Source organism: Neophocaena asiaeorientalis, unplaced genomic scaffold (assembly GCF_003031525.2).
Source record: "Neophocaena asiaeorientalis asiaeorientalis breed wild unplaced genomic scaffold, Neophocaena_asiaeorientalis_V1.1 scaffold106, whole genome shotgun sequence".
Taxonomy (NCBI): Eukaryota; Metazoa; Chordata; class Mammalia; order Artiodactyla; family Phocoenidae; genus Neophocaena; species Neophocaena asiaeorientalis.
The window spans coordinates 154093-172522 of NW_020172597.1; the positions used below are offsets into that span (position 1 = coordinate 154093).

At 39.8% G+C, this 18430-nt stretch overlaps 1 protein-coding gene across 2 annotated transcripts in view; it reads right to left on the reverse strand.

Annotated features, from left to right (window-relative positions):
• Positions 1-18430, reverse strand: part of KIAA0319L (KIAA0319 like) — a 105613-nt gene that overhangs the window by 49641 nt on the left and 37542 nt on the right. The window lies entirely within an intron of this gene.

The following is an 18430-nucleotide window of genomic DNA, read 5'->3' on the forward strand; positions in this document are numbered from 1 at the left end:
TTGGGATGGATTTTAAAAAATTAAAAAATAAAAAAAAAAAAAAAAAAAAAAAAAAGAATCTAATATTTATGAAGCTGAAATGTATTCTGGGCTTCAGGAAAAAAATCTAAGGTGAATCCCACGTTTCTACAAGGATATTAAAATCATTATTATGATTGGATTCCATATGTTCAAAAAGCTTTAGGAAAGACTGCATATATTAAGTAGAGACATGGAAGATATATTTCTAAAAGACCCAAATAAAGCTTCTGGAGATGACTATTACAGTGTCTAAGGTGAAAAATACACTGTAAGAGATTTAATGGCAAAGTAGACAATGCAGAAGAAAACTCAAAGACATCAACAGAAACTATTCAAAACAAAACACACAGAGAAAAAAAAAGACTGAAAAGAAATGAACAGAACATCAGCAAACTGTAGAACAAATTCAAGGGGTCAAAATGCTTCTCATTGAGTTCTCAAAGGAAGGAAGCACAGGGACTTCCCTGGTGGCGCAGTGGTTAAGAATCCGCCTGCCAGGGCAGGGGACACGGGTTCAATCCCTGGTCCAGGAAGATCCCACATGCTGTGGGGCAACTAAGCCCATGCACCACAACTACTGAGCCTGCGCTCTAGAGCCCATGAGCCACAACTACCGAGCCCATGTGCCACAACTACTGAAGTCCATGCGCCTAGAGCCTGTGCTCCACAAGAAGAGAAGCCACCACGTTGAGAAGCCCGCGCATTGCAACGAAGAGTAGCCCCCGCTCGCCGCAACTAGATGAAGCCCACACGCAGCAACAAAGACCCAACGCAGCCAAAAGTAAATTAATAAATTTTAAAAAAATTTTTTTAAAAAGGAAGGAAGTACAGAAAAATATTTGAAGAAATAATTTCCACATGTGATAAAAACTATAAACCCACATTTGAACCCAGATTTAAGAAGTTCAACAAGTTCCAAGTACAAGAAACATAAAGAAAACTACAAGTAGTAATATAATCAAATTTCTTAAAACAGTGATAAAGAGAAAATCTTAACAGGAGCAAGAGAAAAAAGACACATTATACACAGAGGAACGAACGTAAAAATTACAGCAGATTTCTCAATAAACACAAGCAAGAAGAGATTGCTATAATATCTTTAAAGTACTGAAAGCAAAAAAAAAAAAAAAAGGAACAGAAAACAACAAAAAATAACCCCACAAAAAACCAAAATCCCTGCCAACTTAGATTTACTTAAATAGTGAAAATATTTTTCATAGACTAAAGTGAAATACTGAATTTTCAGATATACAAAAGTTGAAAGAATTTATCGCCACAAACCTACACTACTTGAAATGATAAGGGAAGTCCTTCAAGACGTAGAAAATTGATACCAGATGGAAACCTGAATCTATACAAAGTAATGAAGAGCACTGGTAATAGTAACTAACTAGGTGTATATTTTTCTTATTTTCAAATCTCTTTAAAAGATAATTAACTGTTTAAAGCAAAAAAAGTAACAATATACTGTGGAGGCTATAGCATATATAGAAGTAAAATGTATGACGACAACAGCACAAAGGCCAGGAAGAGAGAACGGAAGCGTACTGTTGTAGGGTCTTTACACTATACACGAGCTAGTAAAGTATCAGTTGAAGTTAGGCCTTGATAAGCTAAAGATGCATGCTACAAACTTCACAGCAACCAGTAACACGACGTAAAGAATTATAACTATGTATTAATTTCTGTTGTTGTTGTAAAAAGTTACCACACACGTTAGCAGCTTAGACCACACAACTTTATCATCTTGAGTTCTATAAGTGAGAAACCCAACAAATACAGACCTCACTGGGCTATACCAAGTGGCTGGCAGGGATGTGCTCCTTTTCAGAGGCTTTAGGACAGAATCCACTTCCTAGCCTTTTCCGGTTTCCAGAGGCCAGGCACTCTCCTTGGCTCAAGGTCCCTTTCCTCCATCTTCAAAGCAAGTAATGCTATATTTCTCTGTGTCCTCCACACATCTTCCTCATCTACTTTTAGAAGAAGGACCCTTGTGACTAAAATGGGCCTACTCAGAAAATAGGATAATCTCCCTATTTCAGAGTCAGCTGTTTGAAAACCTTAATTCTATTTGCAACCCTAATACCTCTTTGCCATGTAATGTGACATATTCACAGGTTCCTGGGATTAGGAAAGTGACATCCTTGGAGTGAGGGGTGGGGGGTCATTTTTTTGTTTTGTTTTGTTAATTAATTAATTTGGCTGTGTTGGGTCTTCGTGTTGCTGCACACAGGCTTTCTCTAGTTGTGGCGAGCAGGGGCTACTCTTCGTTTTGGTGCATGGGCTTCTCATTGCGGTAGCTTCTCTTGTTGCGGAGCATGGGCTCTAGGTGCATGGGCTTCAGTAGTTGTGGCGCGTGGGCTCAGTAGCTGTGGCTCGTGGGCTGTAGAGCACAGGCTCAGTAGTTGTGGTGCACAAGCTTAGTTGCTCTGCGGCATGTGGGATCTTCCCGAACCAGGGCTTGAACCCGTGTACCCTGCATTGGCGGGCGGATTCTTAACCACTGAGGCACCAGGGAAGCCCGGGGGGTCATTTTTTAACTATCACAACTGATAAGTCAATAAAAAGAGGTAAAATGGAATGAAAAATAATTAATTCAAAGAAAAGCATAAAAATAGGGATAAATGAACAAAGAACACATGGGACAAACAGAAAACTAAGTAGGTAGATTTGAATCCCATCACATCAATAATCACATTAAATGGTCTGAACAATCCAAGTAATTGATAGAGATTGTCAGAGTGGATAAAAAGCAACACCCAGCTCTACGAAAACTATAAGAAAGCCACCTTAAATATAAAGACACAAATAGGTTCAAGGTAAAAGGATGGGAAAAGATATACCTTGCTAATACTAACCAAAGAAAGCCTGACTGGCTATATTAATATCAGAGAAAACAGATTTCAGAGCAAATAATACTACCAGAGATAAAGAGGATAAATTTTATCACAATAAAGGGGTTAGTTCATCAAGAAGACAAAACAATCCTAAACATTTATACATCAAATAATAGAACTTCAAAGTACATGAAGCAAAAGCTAATCTAACACTAAGGAGAAACATATATCTACAAATATATTCATCACCTCTCTAAATAACTGATAGAAATTAATAGAAAATAAGCATATAGAAGACCTGAACAACACTAACCAATTTGATCTAATTGACATTTATATAACACTTGCCCAACAATAATAGGATACATATTCTTTTCAAGTACACTTGGAACATTCACAAAGATAGACCATATTCTCAGCATTGAAACAGGTCTCAATAAATTTAAAAGGATTCAAGTCATACAATGTTCACTGGCTACAATGGCATTAAATTTCCAATCAATAATACAACAACATCTGGAAAATCTCCCAAAACATTTGGAAACTACATAATATACTTCTAAATAATCCAAAAGTCAAAGAAGTAGTCAAAAGGGAAATTTAAAAGTATTTTGATCTGAATTAACTGTAAACACAATATCAAAATCTGTAGGATGTGGCTAAAACTATACTTAGAGGGAAATTTATAGCACTAAAATACCCATGTTAGAAAAGAAGCAAGTCTCAAATCAACAACCTCAGATTACACCTTAAGAAACTAGAAAAGAGCAAATGAAATCCAAATTAAACAGCAGAAATGAAACAATAAAAATTAGACAGAAATCAATAAAATAGAAAAGCAACAGAGAAAAAGAAATGAAACCAAAGATTGTCTTTGAGAAAACCTAGCCAGTCTGATCAGAAGGAGGGAGAGAATCCATTTCTTAGCCTTTTCCAGTTTCTACAGGCCACGTACTCTTCTTGGCTAATGGTCCCCTTCCTCCATCTTCTAAGCAAGCAATGTTACATCTCTCTGTGTCCTTCCATAATAGTTACATCTTCCTAAGATACAATAAGTAATTGTATTGCTATACACTAGCAACAAACAGAAACTGAATATTTTAAAATATCAGTTATAATAGTATCAAAAATGAAATACTTAGGGATAATTCTGACAAAAGATGCATAAAATCTGTACCCTGAAACACATTGCTGAGAGAAGTTAAAGATGACTTAAACAAATGGAAAGATATACTGTGTTCATGGATCAGTAGACAGACTCACTATTATTATAAGGCTATGAATTCTCCCCAGATTGATCTACAGCCTTAACATAACCCCAATCAAAATCCCAGAAAGCTTTTTAAAAAGAAATTGACAAGATGATTCTAAAATGTATATGGAAATATAAAGGACTTAGAAGAGCCAAAACAATTTTGATAACAAAGAACAAAACTGTAAGATTTACATTATCTGATTTAAAGACTTATTACAAAGCTATAGTTAACAAGACAGTGTGGTATTGATGTCAATATAGACAAATAAACCAGTGGAACCAAACAGTGTCCAGAAATAGATTCATAAACATATGGTTAACTGATTTTCAATAAAAGTGACAAGCAATTCACTTGCTTGAAAATGGATGGTAAAAATACGGTGCTAGCACAATTTGATACTCATATGCCAAAAAACAAAACAAAACCCTCCCATCCACAGCTCTCTCTGTGCACAAAAAAAAATTCTAGACCTAAATTTAAAACCTAAAACTATAAAAGCTTTAGAAAACTTAGGAGAACTCTTTCTTAGATACAATATCAAAAGCATGATCCATAAAAAGAAAGTGATACACTGGACATCATCAAAATTAATATCTGCTCCTCAAAAGACACTGCTTACAAAATGTCCACTGACAGATGAATGCATAAAGATGTATACAATGGAATACTACTCAGCCATAAAAAGAACAAAATCATGCCATTTGTAGCAACATGGATACAACTAGAGATTATCATACTTAAGTGAAGCAAGTCAGAAAGAGAAAGACAAACACCAAATGATATCACTTACATGTGGAACCTAAAATATGGCAAAAATGAACCTATCTATAAAACAGAAACAGACTCACAGACATAGAGATCAGACTTGTGGTTGCCAAGAGGAAGGCACGGAGGGAGAGGGATGAACTGGGAGTTTGAGGTTGGCGATGCAAACTATTACATTTAGAATGGATAAACAAGGTTCTACTGTATAGCACAGGAAGCTATATCCAGTCTCCTGGGATAAACCATACTGGAAAAGAATATTAAAAAAAGAATGTATCTATCTATCTATATCTATACATAGATAGATAGATAGATATGTATAACTGAGTCACTTTGCTGTAAAGCAGAGATTGGCACAACATTGTAAATCAACTATATTTCAATTTAAAAATCAATTTAAAAAAAGACACTGCTTACAGAATGAAAAGCAAGTCACAGACTGAGAGAGAATATTTGTAAATCCCTTATCTGATAAATGACTTACATGCAAAATATATATGTGTGTGTATATATATGTATGTGTGTATATATATATATATGAAAACAGCCCAATTTTTTTTAATGGGGGAAAATATGAACACTTTACCAAAAACATATGGATGGCAAATAAGCACATGAAAAGATGTTCAACATCATTAGTATTTAGGGAAATGCAAATCAAAACCATAATGAGAATATGGGGATATATGTATACATATAGCTGATTCACTTTGTTATACAGCAGGGACTAACACAAAACCGTAAAGCAATTATACTCCAATAAAGATGTTAAAAAATAAATAAATAAAATGGCACTATAGAGATACCACAAGGGAATAATGAAAGAAGCATTAAAGTACTAAAAAGCAAAGCTTAAAAAAAAAAGAGAGATACTATTACACACCTATTACAATATCTAAAATGAGAAAGACTCACCATACCAAGTGATGGTGAGAATGCAGAGCAACTGGAACTTTCATACATTACTAATGGGAATGTAAAATGGTACAACTATTTGGGAAACAGTTTGGCAATTTCTTAAAATATTAAATATACACCTATAAGACCCAGCTATTCCACTCCCAGTTATTTGACCAAGAGAAATTTAAACATATGTACATACAAAGACCACACAAATGTTCACAGCAGCTTAAAAAATCTGGAAACAACCCAAATGTCCATCAACAGGTGAACGGATAAACAAACTATGACATGTCCATACAATGGAACACTATTCAGTAATTAAAAGAACCAACTACTGACACATACTACAACAAGGATGAACATCAAGACATTATGCTAAGTGAAAGAAGCCAGACACAAAAGACTACATGTTGCATGATTCCATTCACATGAAAAGTCCAGAAAAGGCAAAATTTACAGAGACAGCAGATTAGGGGATACCTGGGGTTGGGGGAGGGAGTAGGAATGGCACAAGGGAAGTTTTGGGCAAATGAGCACCAGGGGAGTTTTGTGGGTTATGGAACTGTTAACTAACTGGTTGTGGTTATGATATACAACTCTATACATTTACTAAAGTCACTGAATTGTACACTTAAAAGGAATGGGTTTTATGGTATGTAAATTATACCTCAATAGAATTGTTAAAAAGAAGAGTACATAGGGCTTCCCTGGTGGCACAGTGGTTAAGAATCCACCTGCCAATGCAGGGGACACGGGTTCAAGTCTTGGTCTGAGAAGATCCCACATGCCTCAGAGCAACTAAGCCCATACGCCACAACTACTAAGCCTGCGTTCTAGAGCCTGTGAGCCACAACTACTGAGCCCGTGTGCCACAACTACTGAGCCCGCGTGCCACAACTACCGAAGCCTGCACACCTAGAGCCCATGCTCCGCAACAAGAGAAGCCACCGCAATGAGAAGCCTGCGCACCACAACGAAGAGTAGCCCGCGCTCGCTGCAACTAGAGGAAGCCTGTGCGCAGCAACAAAGACCCAAAGCAGCCAAAAGCAAATAAATAAAATAAATTTCTAAAAAAAAAAGAGTACATAATGTAAATATGATTCTGTTTATTTAAAAATCCTAGAAAAAAAAGGAAAAAAAAAAGAAAAAAATAAAGGAAAAAATAAAATAAAAACCCTAGAAAATCTATAATAACCTAAAGCAGATCAGTGGTTGCCTAGGCATAAGGGAGGGAATGGGAAAGACATTACAAAGGGACAGGAGAAAATTTGGGGGGTAATGATATGTTCATTATCTTTCTTGTGGTGATGGTTTTATGGGTATATACATATGTCAAAAATAATCAAATTGTACACTTTAACATATACAGTTTAGGGAATTCTCTAGTGGTCCAGTGGTTAGGACTTTGCACCTCCACTGCAGGAGGCACAGGTTTGATCCCTGGTCAGGGAACTAAGATTCCACAAGCTGCACAGTGTGGCCAATAAATAAACAAATAAACCATTAAAAAAAAAAAATGGGGCTTCCCTGGTGGCGCAGTGGTTGAGAGTCCGCCTGCCGATGCAGGGGACACAGGTTCGTGCCCCGGTGCGGGAAGATCCCACACGCCACGGAGCGGCTGGGCCCGTGAGCCATGGCCGTTGAGCCTGCGCGTCCGGAGCCTGTGCTCCGCAACGGGAGAGGCCACAACAGTGAGAGGCCCGCGTACCGATTAAAAAAAAAAAAAAAAAGTATGGTATCCACAGAAGACCAAAAATTCCATTCAGTGTAGCTGGAGTGGAAAGTAGAAAGGAGTAACAAAAGGGCCATTCATGCAGCCAAAAATGTATTGTTAATGGCTGCACTATGTCACTTTCCCCTTACTAGATAGACTGCTTCCACTTTTTAATTAGATACCAGCTCACCATTGTAAGTGAAGCTCCTTCTTTATTAAGGAATTACTGCTTTAGAATAAATTCTCAGAAGTAGACACATAGAAATATTTTTAAGTAAGGCAGGCAGATTTTTATTTTTAAAGAAACAGTTTATTATTTAGTTATTTTTAAAGAAATAGGAAAAGGAGATATAGAGCAAATTATTTTACTTTAGAAACTATGAAGTAATACTGAAAATTTTCAGAAATGGTATAGGGTCAGGGAGACTTGGGTGGAATTTCCTTGGGACAATTTTTTGTGGCACTTGACAGAAATCATAAAAACTAATCCAATTGTGAACAAACCATAAGTCATAAATCATGCCCCAGATGGATATACCTGGTTTTTCTTCAAGGAAGCTTTATTCAGAATGATGAAAGGTTTCTATTCACATTCTTTTTCTCCATCTCTTCATTTCTCTCTCCCTCTTTCTCCCTCTTCCTCCTCTCTCCTTCTTCCCCGCCTTCACTCTGGGGCTACCCTCTCTAAATATGGCAAGCCAGCCCCATTGATTAATACCATAATTCAAAATGACAAAAAATATCCTCCATCATGAGCTATTCTGAGTAGGAGCCTGCAGGGCACACACAGGATGTTCATGCTTATCCAGGCAGTATCACCACAGACCAGGTAGGAGCCCTCCTTGGTAAGACACATGCTACACTAGTGCCTACTTAATATTAAAAAATGACTCACAAAAATTCAGCTTTCAACATATTTTTATTTGAGACACAAATGTATTAAAATAAAACAAGGGACTTTCCTGGTGGCGCAGTGGTTAAGAATCCACCTGCCAATGCAGGGAACACGGGTTTGATCCCTGGTCCAGGAAGATCCCACATGCCCATGCACCACAACTACTGAGCCTGCGCTCTAGAGCCCGCGAGCCACAATTACTGAAGCCCTCATGCCCTAGAGCCTGCACACCACAACTACTGAGCCCACACGCTGCAACTACTGAAGCCTGCGTGCCTCTAGGGCCCATGTGCCACAACTACTGAGCCCGCGTGCTGCAACTACTGAAGCTCAAGCACCTAGAGTCCGTGCTCTGCAACAGGAGAAGCCACCACAATGAGAAACCCACGTACTGCAATGAAGAGTAGCCCCCACTTGCTGCAACTAGAGAAAGCCTGCATGTAGCAATGAAGACTCAATGCAGCCAAAAACAAAACAAAACTGTTATGGTTACTAACAAAAATCCTACTAGAGGAAAGACAGTATCTTTCTGCAGTAGCAAAGCCAGTGGAGCTGAAAGATACATCCCAACCCAATTCTCAGTAACATCCCAACCCATATTCTCAGAATATGGCAGGGTTTATCTTTGTAATAGTTAGTTACAAAGTTATGTCTTCTCAGAATCTCCTTGAGAAACTAAGACCACCCATGAAAGGAGAAAGGGGGAGGGATGACAGGAGTGTTAAATAAGATATGGCTGGTTTTGAGACTGTTTTTCCTGTGGCTCAAGTTCTGCCAATTAGCAAGGAGCTGTTAATGGATCCATAACAAAACCCTCTTCACTTCATAACCTAACTTACAAAGTAGTCAACAAACACATTTTCAAATTCATTTCACACAGTAAAAAAAACATAATCACATCAACAAAAGACAAAAACCACATGATCATCTCAATAGATGCAGAAAAAGCATTTGATAAAATTCAACATCCATTCATGATAAAAACTCCTACCAAGGTGCATATAAAGGGAACATATCTCAACATAATAAAAGCCACTTAAGACAAACCCACAGCCAACATAATACTAAACAGTAAAAAGCTGAAAGCCTTCCCACTAAATTCTGGAACAAGACAAGTATGCCCACTCTCATCACTCTATTCAAATAGTATTGGAAGTCCTAGCCACAGCAATCAGACAAGAAAAAGAAATAACACATATCCAAACCAGTAGGGAAGAGGTAAAATTGTTATTATATGCAGGTGACATGATACTCTATATAGAAAACCCTAAAGACTCCACACAAAAGCTATTAGAGGGGCTTCCCTGGTGGCGCAGTGGTTGAGAGTCTGCCTGCCGAGGCAGGGGACACGGGTTCATGCCCCGGTCCGGGAAGATCCCACATGCCGCGGAGCGGCTGGGCCCGTGAGCCATGGCCTCTGAGCCTGTGCGTCCGGAGCCTGTGCTCCGCAACGGGAGAGGCCACAACAGTGAGAGGCCCACGTACTGCAAAAAAAAAAAACAAAAAACTATTAGAACTGATAAATGAATTCAGCAAGGTAGCAGGATACCAGATTAATATACAGAAACTGGTTGCATTTCTTTACACTAACAATGATATTATCAGAAAGAGAAAGTTTAAAAAATCCCATTTAAAATCACATCATGTGAAGACCAGATACTATAAAACTCTTAGAGGAAAACATAGGCAGAACACTCTCTGACATAAATTGCAGCAAGATCTTTTTTGATCCACCTCCTAGAGTAATGGAAATAAAAATAAAAATAAACAAATGGGACCTAATGAAACTTAAAAGCTTTTGCATAGCAAAGGAAACCATAAACAAAGCGAAAAGACAACCCACAGAATGGGAGAAAATATTTGCAAATGAAGTGAACAACAAGGGATTAATCTCCAAAATATACAAACAGCTCATGCAGCTCAATATCAAAAAAAACCAAACAACCCAATCAAAAAATGGGCAGAAGACCTAAATAGACACTTCTCCAAAGAAGACAAACAGATGGCCAACAGGCATATGAAAAGATGCTCCATACAGCTAATTATTAGAGAAATGCAAATCAAAACTACAATGAGGTATCACCTCACACCAGTCAGAATGGCCATCATCAAAAACTCTAAAACAACAAATGCTGGAGAGGGTGTGGAGAAAGGGGAACCCTCCTCCACTGTTGGGGGAGGATGTAAATTGGTGCAGCCACTACAGACAGCAGTATGGAGGTTCCTTAAAAAACTGGAAATAGAACTACCATATGATCCAGCAATCCCACTCCTGGGCAGATATCTGGAGAAAACCATAATTCAAAAAGATACATGCACCCCAGTGTTCACTGCAGCACTATTTACAATAGCCAGAACATGGAAGTAACCTAAATGTCCATCGATAGATGAATGGATAAAGAGGATGTGGTACATATATACAATGGAATATTACTCAGCCATTTGCAGCAACATGGATGGACCCAGAGATTGTCATACTGAGTGAAATAAGTCAGACACAGAAAGACAAATATATGACGTCGTTTATATGTGGAATCTAAAAAAAAGGGTACAAATGAACTTATTTACAATACAGAAGTAGAGTCACGGATATAGAAAACAAACTTATGGTTACCAGGGGATGGGGAGGGGGATAAACTGGGAGACTGGGATTGACATATATACAACATCTTATAATAAACTATAATGGAAAAGAATTTTTTTTTTTTTTTTGCGGTACGCGGGCCTCTCACTGTTGTGGCCTCTCCCGTTGCAGAGCACAGGCTCCGGACGCGCAGACTGAGCAGCCATGGCTCACGGGCCCAGCCACTCCGCGGCATGTGGGATCCTCCCAGACCGTGGCATGAACCCGCGTCCCCTGCATTGGCAGGCGGACTCTCAACCACTGCGCCACCAGGGAAACCCCAGAAAAGAATTTTAAAAAGAATGTAGATGCATTTATTTATACATACATATGTATAGATATATACATTTATACATAACCAACTCACTTTGCTGTACACCTGAAACTAACACGATAAATCAACTGTACTTCAAAAAAAAAACAAGCCCCAGATAATCAGATAAAAGAGCCAGAAGATTTAGAAGATTAGAGGAGAAAGAGTGCAGGTATAGTGAGAAAAAAATAAGGAAAAAGTATTATGGTTCAGGCACTAATACTTCTGAAAAAGGAAACGTAAAATAGCAGGGATTTTTGCATACCCACACACAACAAGGAAACAGGCTGCCCAGTTTTTCTCTTGATGCAACAAGCCACTCATGTAAGATCAGAATGGCGGGGGTTGGGGGGCGTTGAGGGGGCACTTATTGAATATATGCACACAGTACAGGAAGGGTCTAGGTCAGTGAGGGATGAGAAACCCACAAAACTTGTCCAGGCCAGAGGGCTGGAAGGGGGTCTGGGGCTTAAAAATTTTTGGTGTCTGCTGCTCAGATAACTGAGAATGAGAATCTGGAGAAAACTAGGTCCTGAGAGATTCCAAATTTGTCAGGAAGTAATAGCCAGAAGAATAAATGAACCCTTGGTAAAAATTTCACAAGCCTAAAGGATTAAAGGGAAGATTTTAAAACAAAAACCAAAAGAAAGCAACCAAGCAAAAAACCTTAAAAAACAAACCAAAACAAAACAAAATTATGGATGAAGGGAAACAGAACTGCTTGGGTTTCTGTCCTTGGTTATGCAAGGCTCTTCTCTGTTGCTGCCCACACCCCACGCCTCTACCTTGGGATAAGAGCTAAGTAAGTTCCAACCTTCTGTAAAGTCAGCATAAGAGTTTTGCTTGGGGATAAAAGGCAGCAGAGAGGTGTCCAAGAGCTTGGCTCACTTATCCTTCTCAGTCATCTGTTCTACAGAAAGCCACCGGCTTGCAGGGGTTGAAATGCTGTAATATTGACTAGAAACGGGGAAATGGTGCCGGTAGAGAAAGGAGCACCTCAGTTAAAGTCAAACCTTACGTGTGGGGATACCTAATTGGACCTTCATTCCCTGGGCTCAAAGAGAACACTCCTCCTTTCACAAAGCAGGATTGGCAGCAATTAACAGCCAGTGGCTCAACTCCTCGTACTGTAAATGTGCCAGTACCCAACTAACAAGCCTTCATGCCCCTCCCGCCAACAATTCAGAGGTTCATGATCCAGAAAGGATGAAATACTTCAACCAAGCAGTACAAGCCTCTCCTTCTCTAAGTTGAGAAAGGGGAATAAATTGATGACATTCCTTTCCACTTCTGGAATTGCTGAAGGTCCACAATACCTACTCTTGAATGCAATATATATATGTTTTCAAAAGAATGAAAAATGCTACTGACAACCCCATGCATTTGCAACTCTGCAAGCATTTCAGGCAAGACAGGAGTAATATATGATACAATTTCTTCCTCCTTTGGATGCAGACTTGCTTGACCTACCTTAGTGAAAACAGTACAAACTAAAATTTTAGTACAAACTATTGCTGCTAGTCAGTCATCCCCAATTAGAAGATCTGCAGTACATACATTTCTCTTACTCTCCCTAATGTATTGAGCCAGAAGTTTGAACTCCAAGTCCTCTCCTAAAAGAAATGCCTAGCAATTAACTATTCTGAATGTACAAGAAGTTCCTACCACCCTTCCAGAGCTATCCATGGCCTTCAGCATGAGAATCAAGCTCCTAAGCATGGCATATAAGGTCAAATGTAACTTGTCTGGATCTGAAGACTTCACTTTGCCCCATTTTTCAGCAATGCTTGCAGTTCCCAACATGTGATGCGAAATGCCTATGTGCGACACTGCACAAAGCCCACTCCCACTCCTAGGGCTTCAAAGTTCAAGTTCAATATTCCTCCCCCCATGTCCACCCACTCTCCATGTTAGACCATAAAGCCTGAGTCCCTGTTCACTAGCAGCAATTTATTGCCACTGCCTATGACTGGTGAACAACAAGAAAAAGAACTCCCCAGCCAACACAACTTCAGGATCCTCCCTCCAGCATATACCTGAATTTTGTAAGGCCTAAGTTTGAGTTTTTATCATTTTCCAGAAGACCGTCAGGCCTAAATCTACAATAGTTCTCATTTTACTGGTCCAATTTTATTGATCATCATTATCCTGTGGTGTGCTAGAGCCAGGTCATATGCCGACTGTGTTCATCTCTGCCAACTCTGTGTTCAGTGACTTCATGTTGGTAGCTTGAAATTGGTCACGGTGGTAGTATTTACACCATGAAAACTGGCAAAGTCTACAACTCAGGGCTTGACTTTGTTTTCTGGGGGAAAACCCAGTTGTGAACCATTTACCACACCACACTGTTATCCCTACAATGATCTATACTTCCTCTCCTTTAAAACCCAACCTCCTTTTCTTCCAAATATTCAATTCAAATGATCAGAAAGTCACCTGTACACTCAACCATTTCATGTTTTGTTCCCTATACCTCCTGCAGGAGAGGCTACATAAATTCTCAGGATCTGGTGGCAAATGAAAATGTGGGCTTCCATGTTCAAAAATTAAGAATTTCAAGATAATGAGAACAGAGCATTAAATCAAGAACAAGGCCTTTCTAAGTGTGGGGACTGCACAGGTCACATGCCCATAAAGTGATCCCTGATCTTCTACTCTCTTTTTTTTTGGCCGTACCACATGGCACGTGGGATCTTAGTTCCCCGAGCAGGGATTGAACCCAAGCCCCATGCATTGGAAGCTCGGAGTCTTAATCACTGGACCACCAGGGAAGTCCCTGACCTCCTTTTTTTTTTTTTTAAACATTCACAGAATTTTTTTAAATTAATTAATTTATTTTTTATATTTATTTTTGGCTGTGTTGGGTCTTCGTTTCTGTGTGGGGGCTTTCTCCAGTTGCGGCGAGCAGGGGCCACTCTTCATCGCGGTGCACAGGCCTCTCACTGTCGCGGCCTCTCCTGTTGCGGAGCACAGGCTCCAGACGCACGGGCTCAGTCATTGTGGTTCATGGGCCTAGCTGCTCTGTAGCATGTGGGATCTTCCCGGACCGGGGCACGAACCCGCGTCCCCTACACTGGCAGGTGGATTCTTAACCACTGCACCACCAGGGAAGCCCTGACCTCCTATTCTTAAGTGTAAGCCTGCCCTCCCCTGAGGATACTGTTTCCCACCTATCTCTGCAATAGGATGGCTACTTATTCTCCCACGCTTTAGGATTAAAGGTAGGTTGCTATTTTATTTGCTCCCCTTCTCAATGCCTTTGCAAATCATCACTCTTCTGTCTTCTTTGTAAAAACCTCTTCTCCTTTGCTATCTTGCTGCACAATACTTCAACTCTCATCATAGCTGTCATCTCTCAACTTACTCATTACTCCTCCTACTTTACTGATGGCTTTGACATCTGGATCTCAGAATTCCTCTTCACTGCAAGTCTTGCCTCAAGAGTAAGCAGATTAAGAGGACAGACTCCGGATAGAATCAGACTGCTGGGTTCAAGTCCTGGTACTACCACATATAGCTATGTTGCCATGTTTCTTAACCTTTCTTTTCCTGAGTTTCCTCATTTATAAAATAAAGATGGTAATAGTAATTCACAGGATTTGTTGCATAGGTTAAAAGGGTTGATTCGTGTACAGGGTTCGAAATAGTACCTGACATAGTACTAAGTACATAGTACTTACTAATAGTAGTAAGTACTCAGTAAACATCAGCTACTACTGCTGTCATCATTATCATCATCCTTATTAAAGTCTATCTCAATGTCTACATGGATAACTCATACAACATGTTCTATGAGCTCCCTGTCACCAATAAATTTCTTCTCTGCTCTACCCCAGCAACTCTCTTCCATAGCTTCACCCTAGATCCTCTAATCACCATATCTTCTCCACCTCCAGAATATTAAATTCAAATATCTCACTCTCTGACGACTACCTTCTGTCCTTCCAGCACATTTACCTGTCCCCCTATATCTGCTTCCCATCATCGAACCTCTGAATGCCAGACTCCTCTACTGAATCTCTTTCAGCCCCTCCTATTTTTGTCTCTTTTCCTTTCTTCTTCTATCTCTCTTTCATCCACTCTCTTGACAACAACCTCAGTCTCAACGCCCCAATTTCCTTCTATACAAAATTGGCAAAGTTCTAATCTTGGATGAATCAAACTATCAGGCTTTTCTTGACAGGGTTGCTGAGAGCTACTGAGGAGAATCATACAACTATAATTATAAATTCATGGTCTCCACCTTCAATGACACCCAGCAATCTTTCTATTTCCTTACCTAGTTTACAATCTCCTACCCCTCACAATGGCCATTTCAGGCCTTTACCACTCTCTCCAGACCTCTCATTTTCCTGCCTACTACCCACCTAACACCACTCCACCTACCTCTGCTTCTACTTTCAATAAATGATCTATCCCACTTCAGAAAAAACAAGAATGAGATTAGAACTACCACAATTTCCTCCTATCAAACCTAAAAGTCCACCTTAGCCGCATCTATATCCACCCATTTCTTCCTTCCTATCACAATGAAGGAGATGTCTCTCCTCCTGCTTAAGGCTAATCTTGTGCTCTGGATTCTTTTTTGTTTTTTAATAAATTTATTTATTTATTTATTTTTGGCTGCATTGGGTCTTCATTGCTGCACACAGGCTTTCTGTGTGCGTGCGTGTGTCAGGCACTGCCTTTTTAAAAACTTATTTTGCAAAGTTGCAAACATAGTATAGAGTTCCTAAATACTCTTCACCTTGTTTCTCCTAAGGTTAACATCTTACATATATATTGAAGCCAGAAAATTAACATTCATATAGTACTGTTAACTAATCACCTTATTTGAATATTGCCTGTTTTCAGTGGAAAAAGTCTTTTTTCTTGTCCATGACTCATCCAGAATCCAACACTGCATTTAGTTGTATCTTCTTTGTTCCCTCCAGTCTATGACAGTTCTGTCTCTCTTTTTCATGATCTTGACATATTTGAAGACTACTAGTTTTGTAGAAGGTCCTTCCACTTGGGTTTTTTTTTTAAACATCTTTATTGGCGTATAATTACTTTACAATGGTGTGTTAGTTTCTGTTTTATAACAAAGTAAATCAGCTATACATACACATATATCCCCATATCTCCTCCCTGTGTCTCCCTCCCACCCTCCCTACCCCACCCCTCTAGTTGGTCACAAAGCACTGCGCTGATCTCCCCATGCTATGTGGCTGCTTCCCACTATCCATTTTACATTTGGTAGTATATATAAGTCCCTGCCACTCTCTCACTTCGTCTCACCTTACCCTTCCCCCTCCCCGTGTCCTCAAGTTCATTCTCTACGTCTGAGTCTTTATTCCTGTTGCGCGGACTTTTTCTCTAGTTGCGGTGAGAGGGGGCTACTCTTCGTTGTGGTGCGGGGGCTTCTCCTTGTGGTGGCTTCCCTTGTTGCAGAGCACAGGCTCTAGGCTCGCCAGCTTCAGTAGTTGTGGCTCGCGGGCTCTAGAGCACAGGCTCAGTAATTGTGGCACTCGGGATTAGCTACTCCACGGCACGTGGGATCTCCCGGACCAGGGATCGAACCCGTGTCCCCTGCATTGGCAGGCGGATTCTCAACCACTGCGCCACCAGGGAAGCCCTGTGCTCTGGATTCTAACCCACCTGCCTTATAAGGCGTGGTTCCCAGACTAGCAGCATCAGCACTCTAGGAACCTGTTACAAATGCAAATTCTCAGGCCCCACTCTAAACCTACTGAATCAGAAACTTTGGAGCTTGGGCCCAGCAATCTGTTTTGAACGAGGCCTCCAAGTGATTCTGACACTTGTTAAAGTTTGAGAACCTCAGCTCTGAGGGAGTATTTATCATTTATCCCCTTTCCTGTATCTTCAACTGCCTTCTTTAGTGAGATGGTTCCCTTGCCTGAAGAGCCTCCTACTTGATTGCTCCATGTACATTCTTGCACTTCTCCAGTCTACTCACCACACAAAACATATCTGATCATTTAATTCCCTGCTTAAGATAAACTAATACTTTAAGAAGGCCTCAAGGTTCTGCACACCTCTGAAGCCTGTTCTTTCTCCACTAGCTCTCCTGCTCTGTCTGCCAAGCAAGACCAGTCTCTCCCAACTTCCTGATCTTCCAATTTTCTAGGGCACCTAACCAACTCTGAAATTGTTATTCCTTCTGCCTGAATTACTCTTTGCCTGTTTCTTTTCCGAATTCCTACTTCTACTTTAAGTCTCAGCTTAAGCTTTCCTTACTTAGGGTGGCCTAACTTTACCCCTCAGTCTCAATTAGGTCTCTGTTAGATGCTCTTAGAGCACTCCACTTACCCTCTCATGATGTGCATCAAGCTTATAATTATTTATCATAAACGTCATGTCTATTTTCCTTGTCAGAGGGTAAGCTCCATTAGCGCAGGAATCATGATCTTATTTGCTATAATATTCCTAGTGCCTTGCTTTTAGTACGGGACCTTGCAGACAGTAAATGTGTAACCAAGCCTTTGCATACACTGGATCTCCCTCCAGAATGTTTTTTATTACCTTTAAACCCCTAGTGAAATCCTCCACATGCTTCAAGAAATAAGTTAAGCATCTCAGTGAAGTCTTCCCTGTACATACACATCACCTGCCTGCTCAGGAGGATCGCTTCTTCTTTTGTGCTCCTACTGTTCCTAAATCAACGAATGCAATAATTATACACTATCATAAATACCCATCTTCATGCCTGAGTCTCCACTAGACTGTAAACTCCCTGAGGGCACAGATCATGTCTTGTTTACCTTTACCTCTCTAGCGCTTCGAAAAGTACCTGACATTTATAATAAATGTCCATAAATGTTTATGGGCATGTTGAACCTAACACTGTATCTCTAATATTGCACTGAAAGGTTTTTCCTTAATATTAAATCTGGGTTCCAATTCTAACTTTGTTATTCATTAGCTGTATGATCAAATTGTTTAACCTCTTTGGGCCTCAGTTTCCTCACTAGTAAAACGGGGCTAATAATACATACTTGGAAATATTGCTATGAGAATTAAACAAAATGACATAATATAACGATTAGCACACACAGTGCCTAGCATGCAGTAGCCTCCCTAGTATGGCTTCAACTTGATAG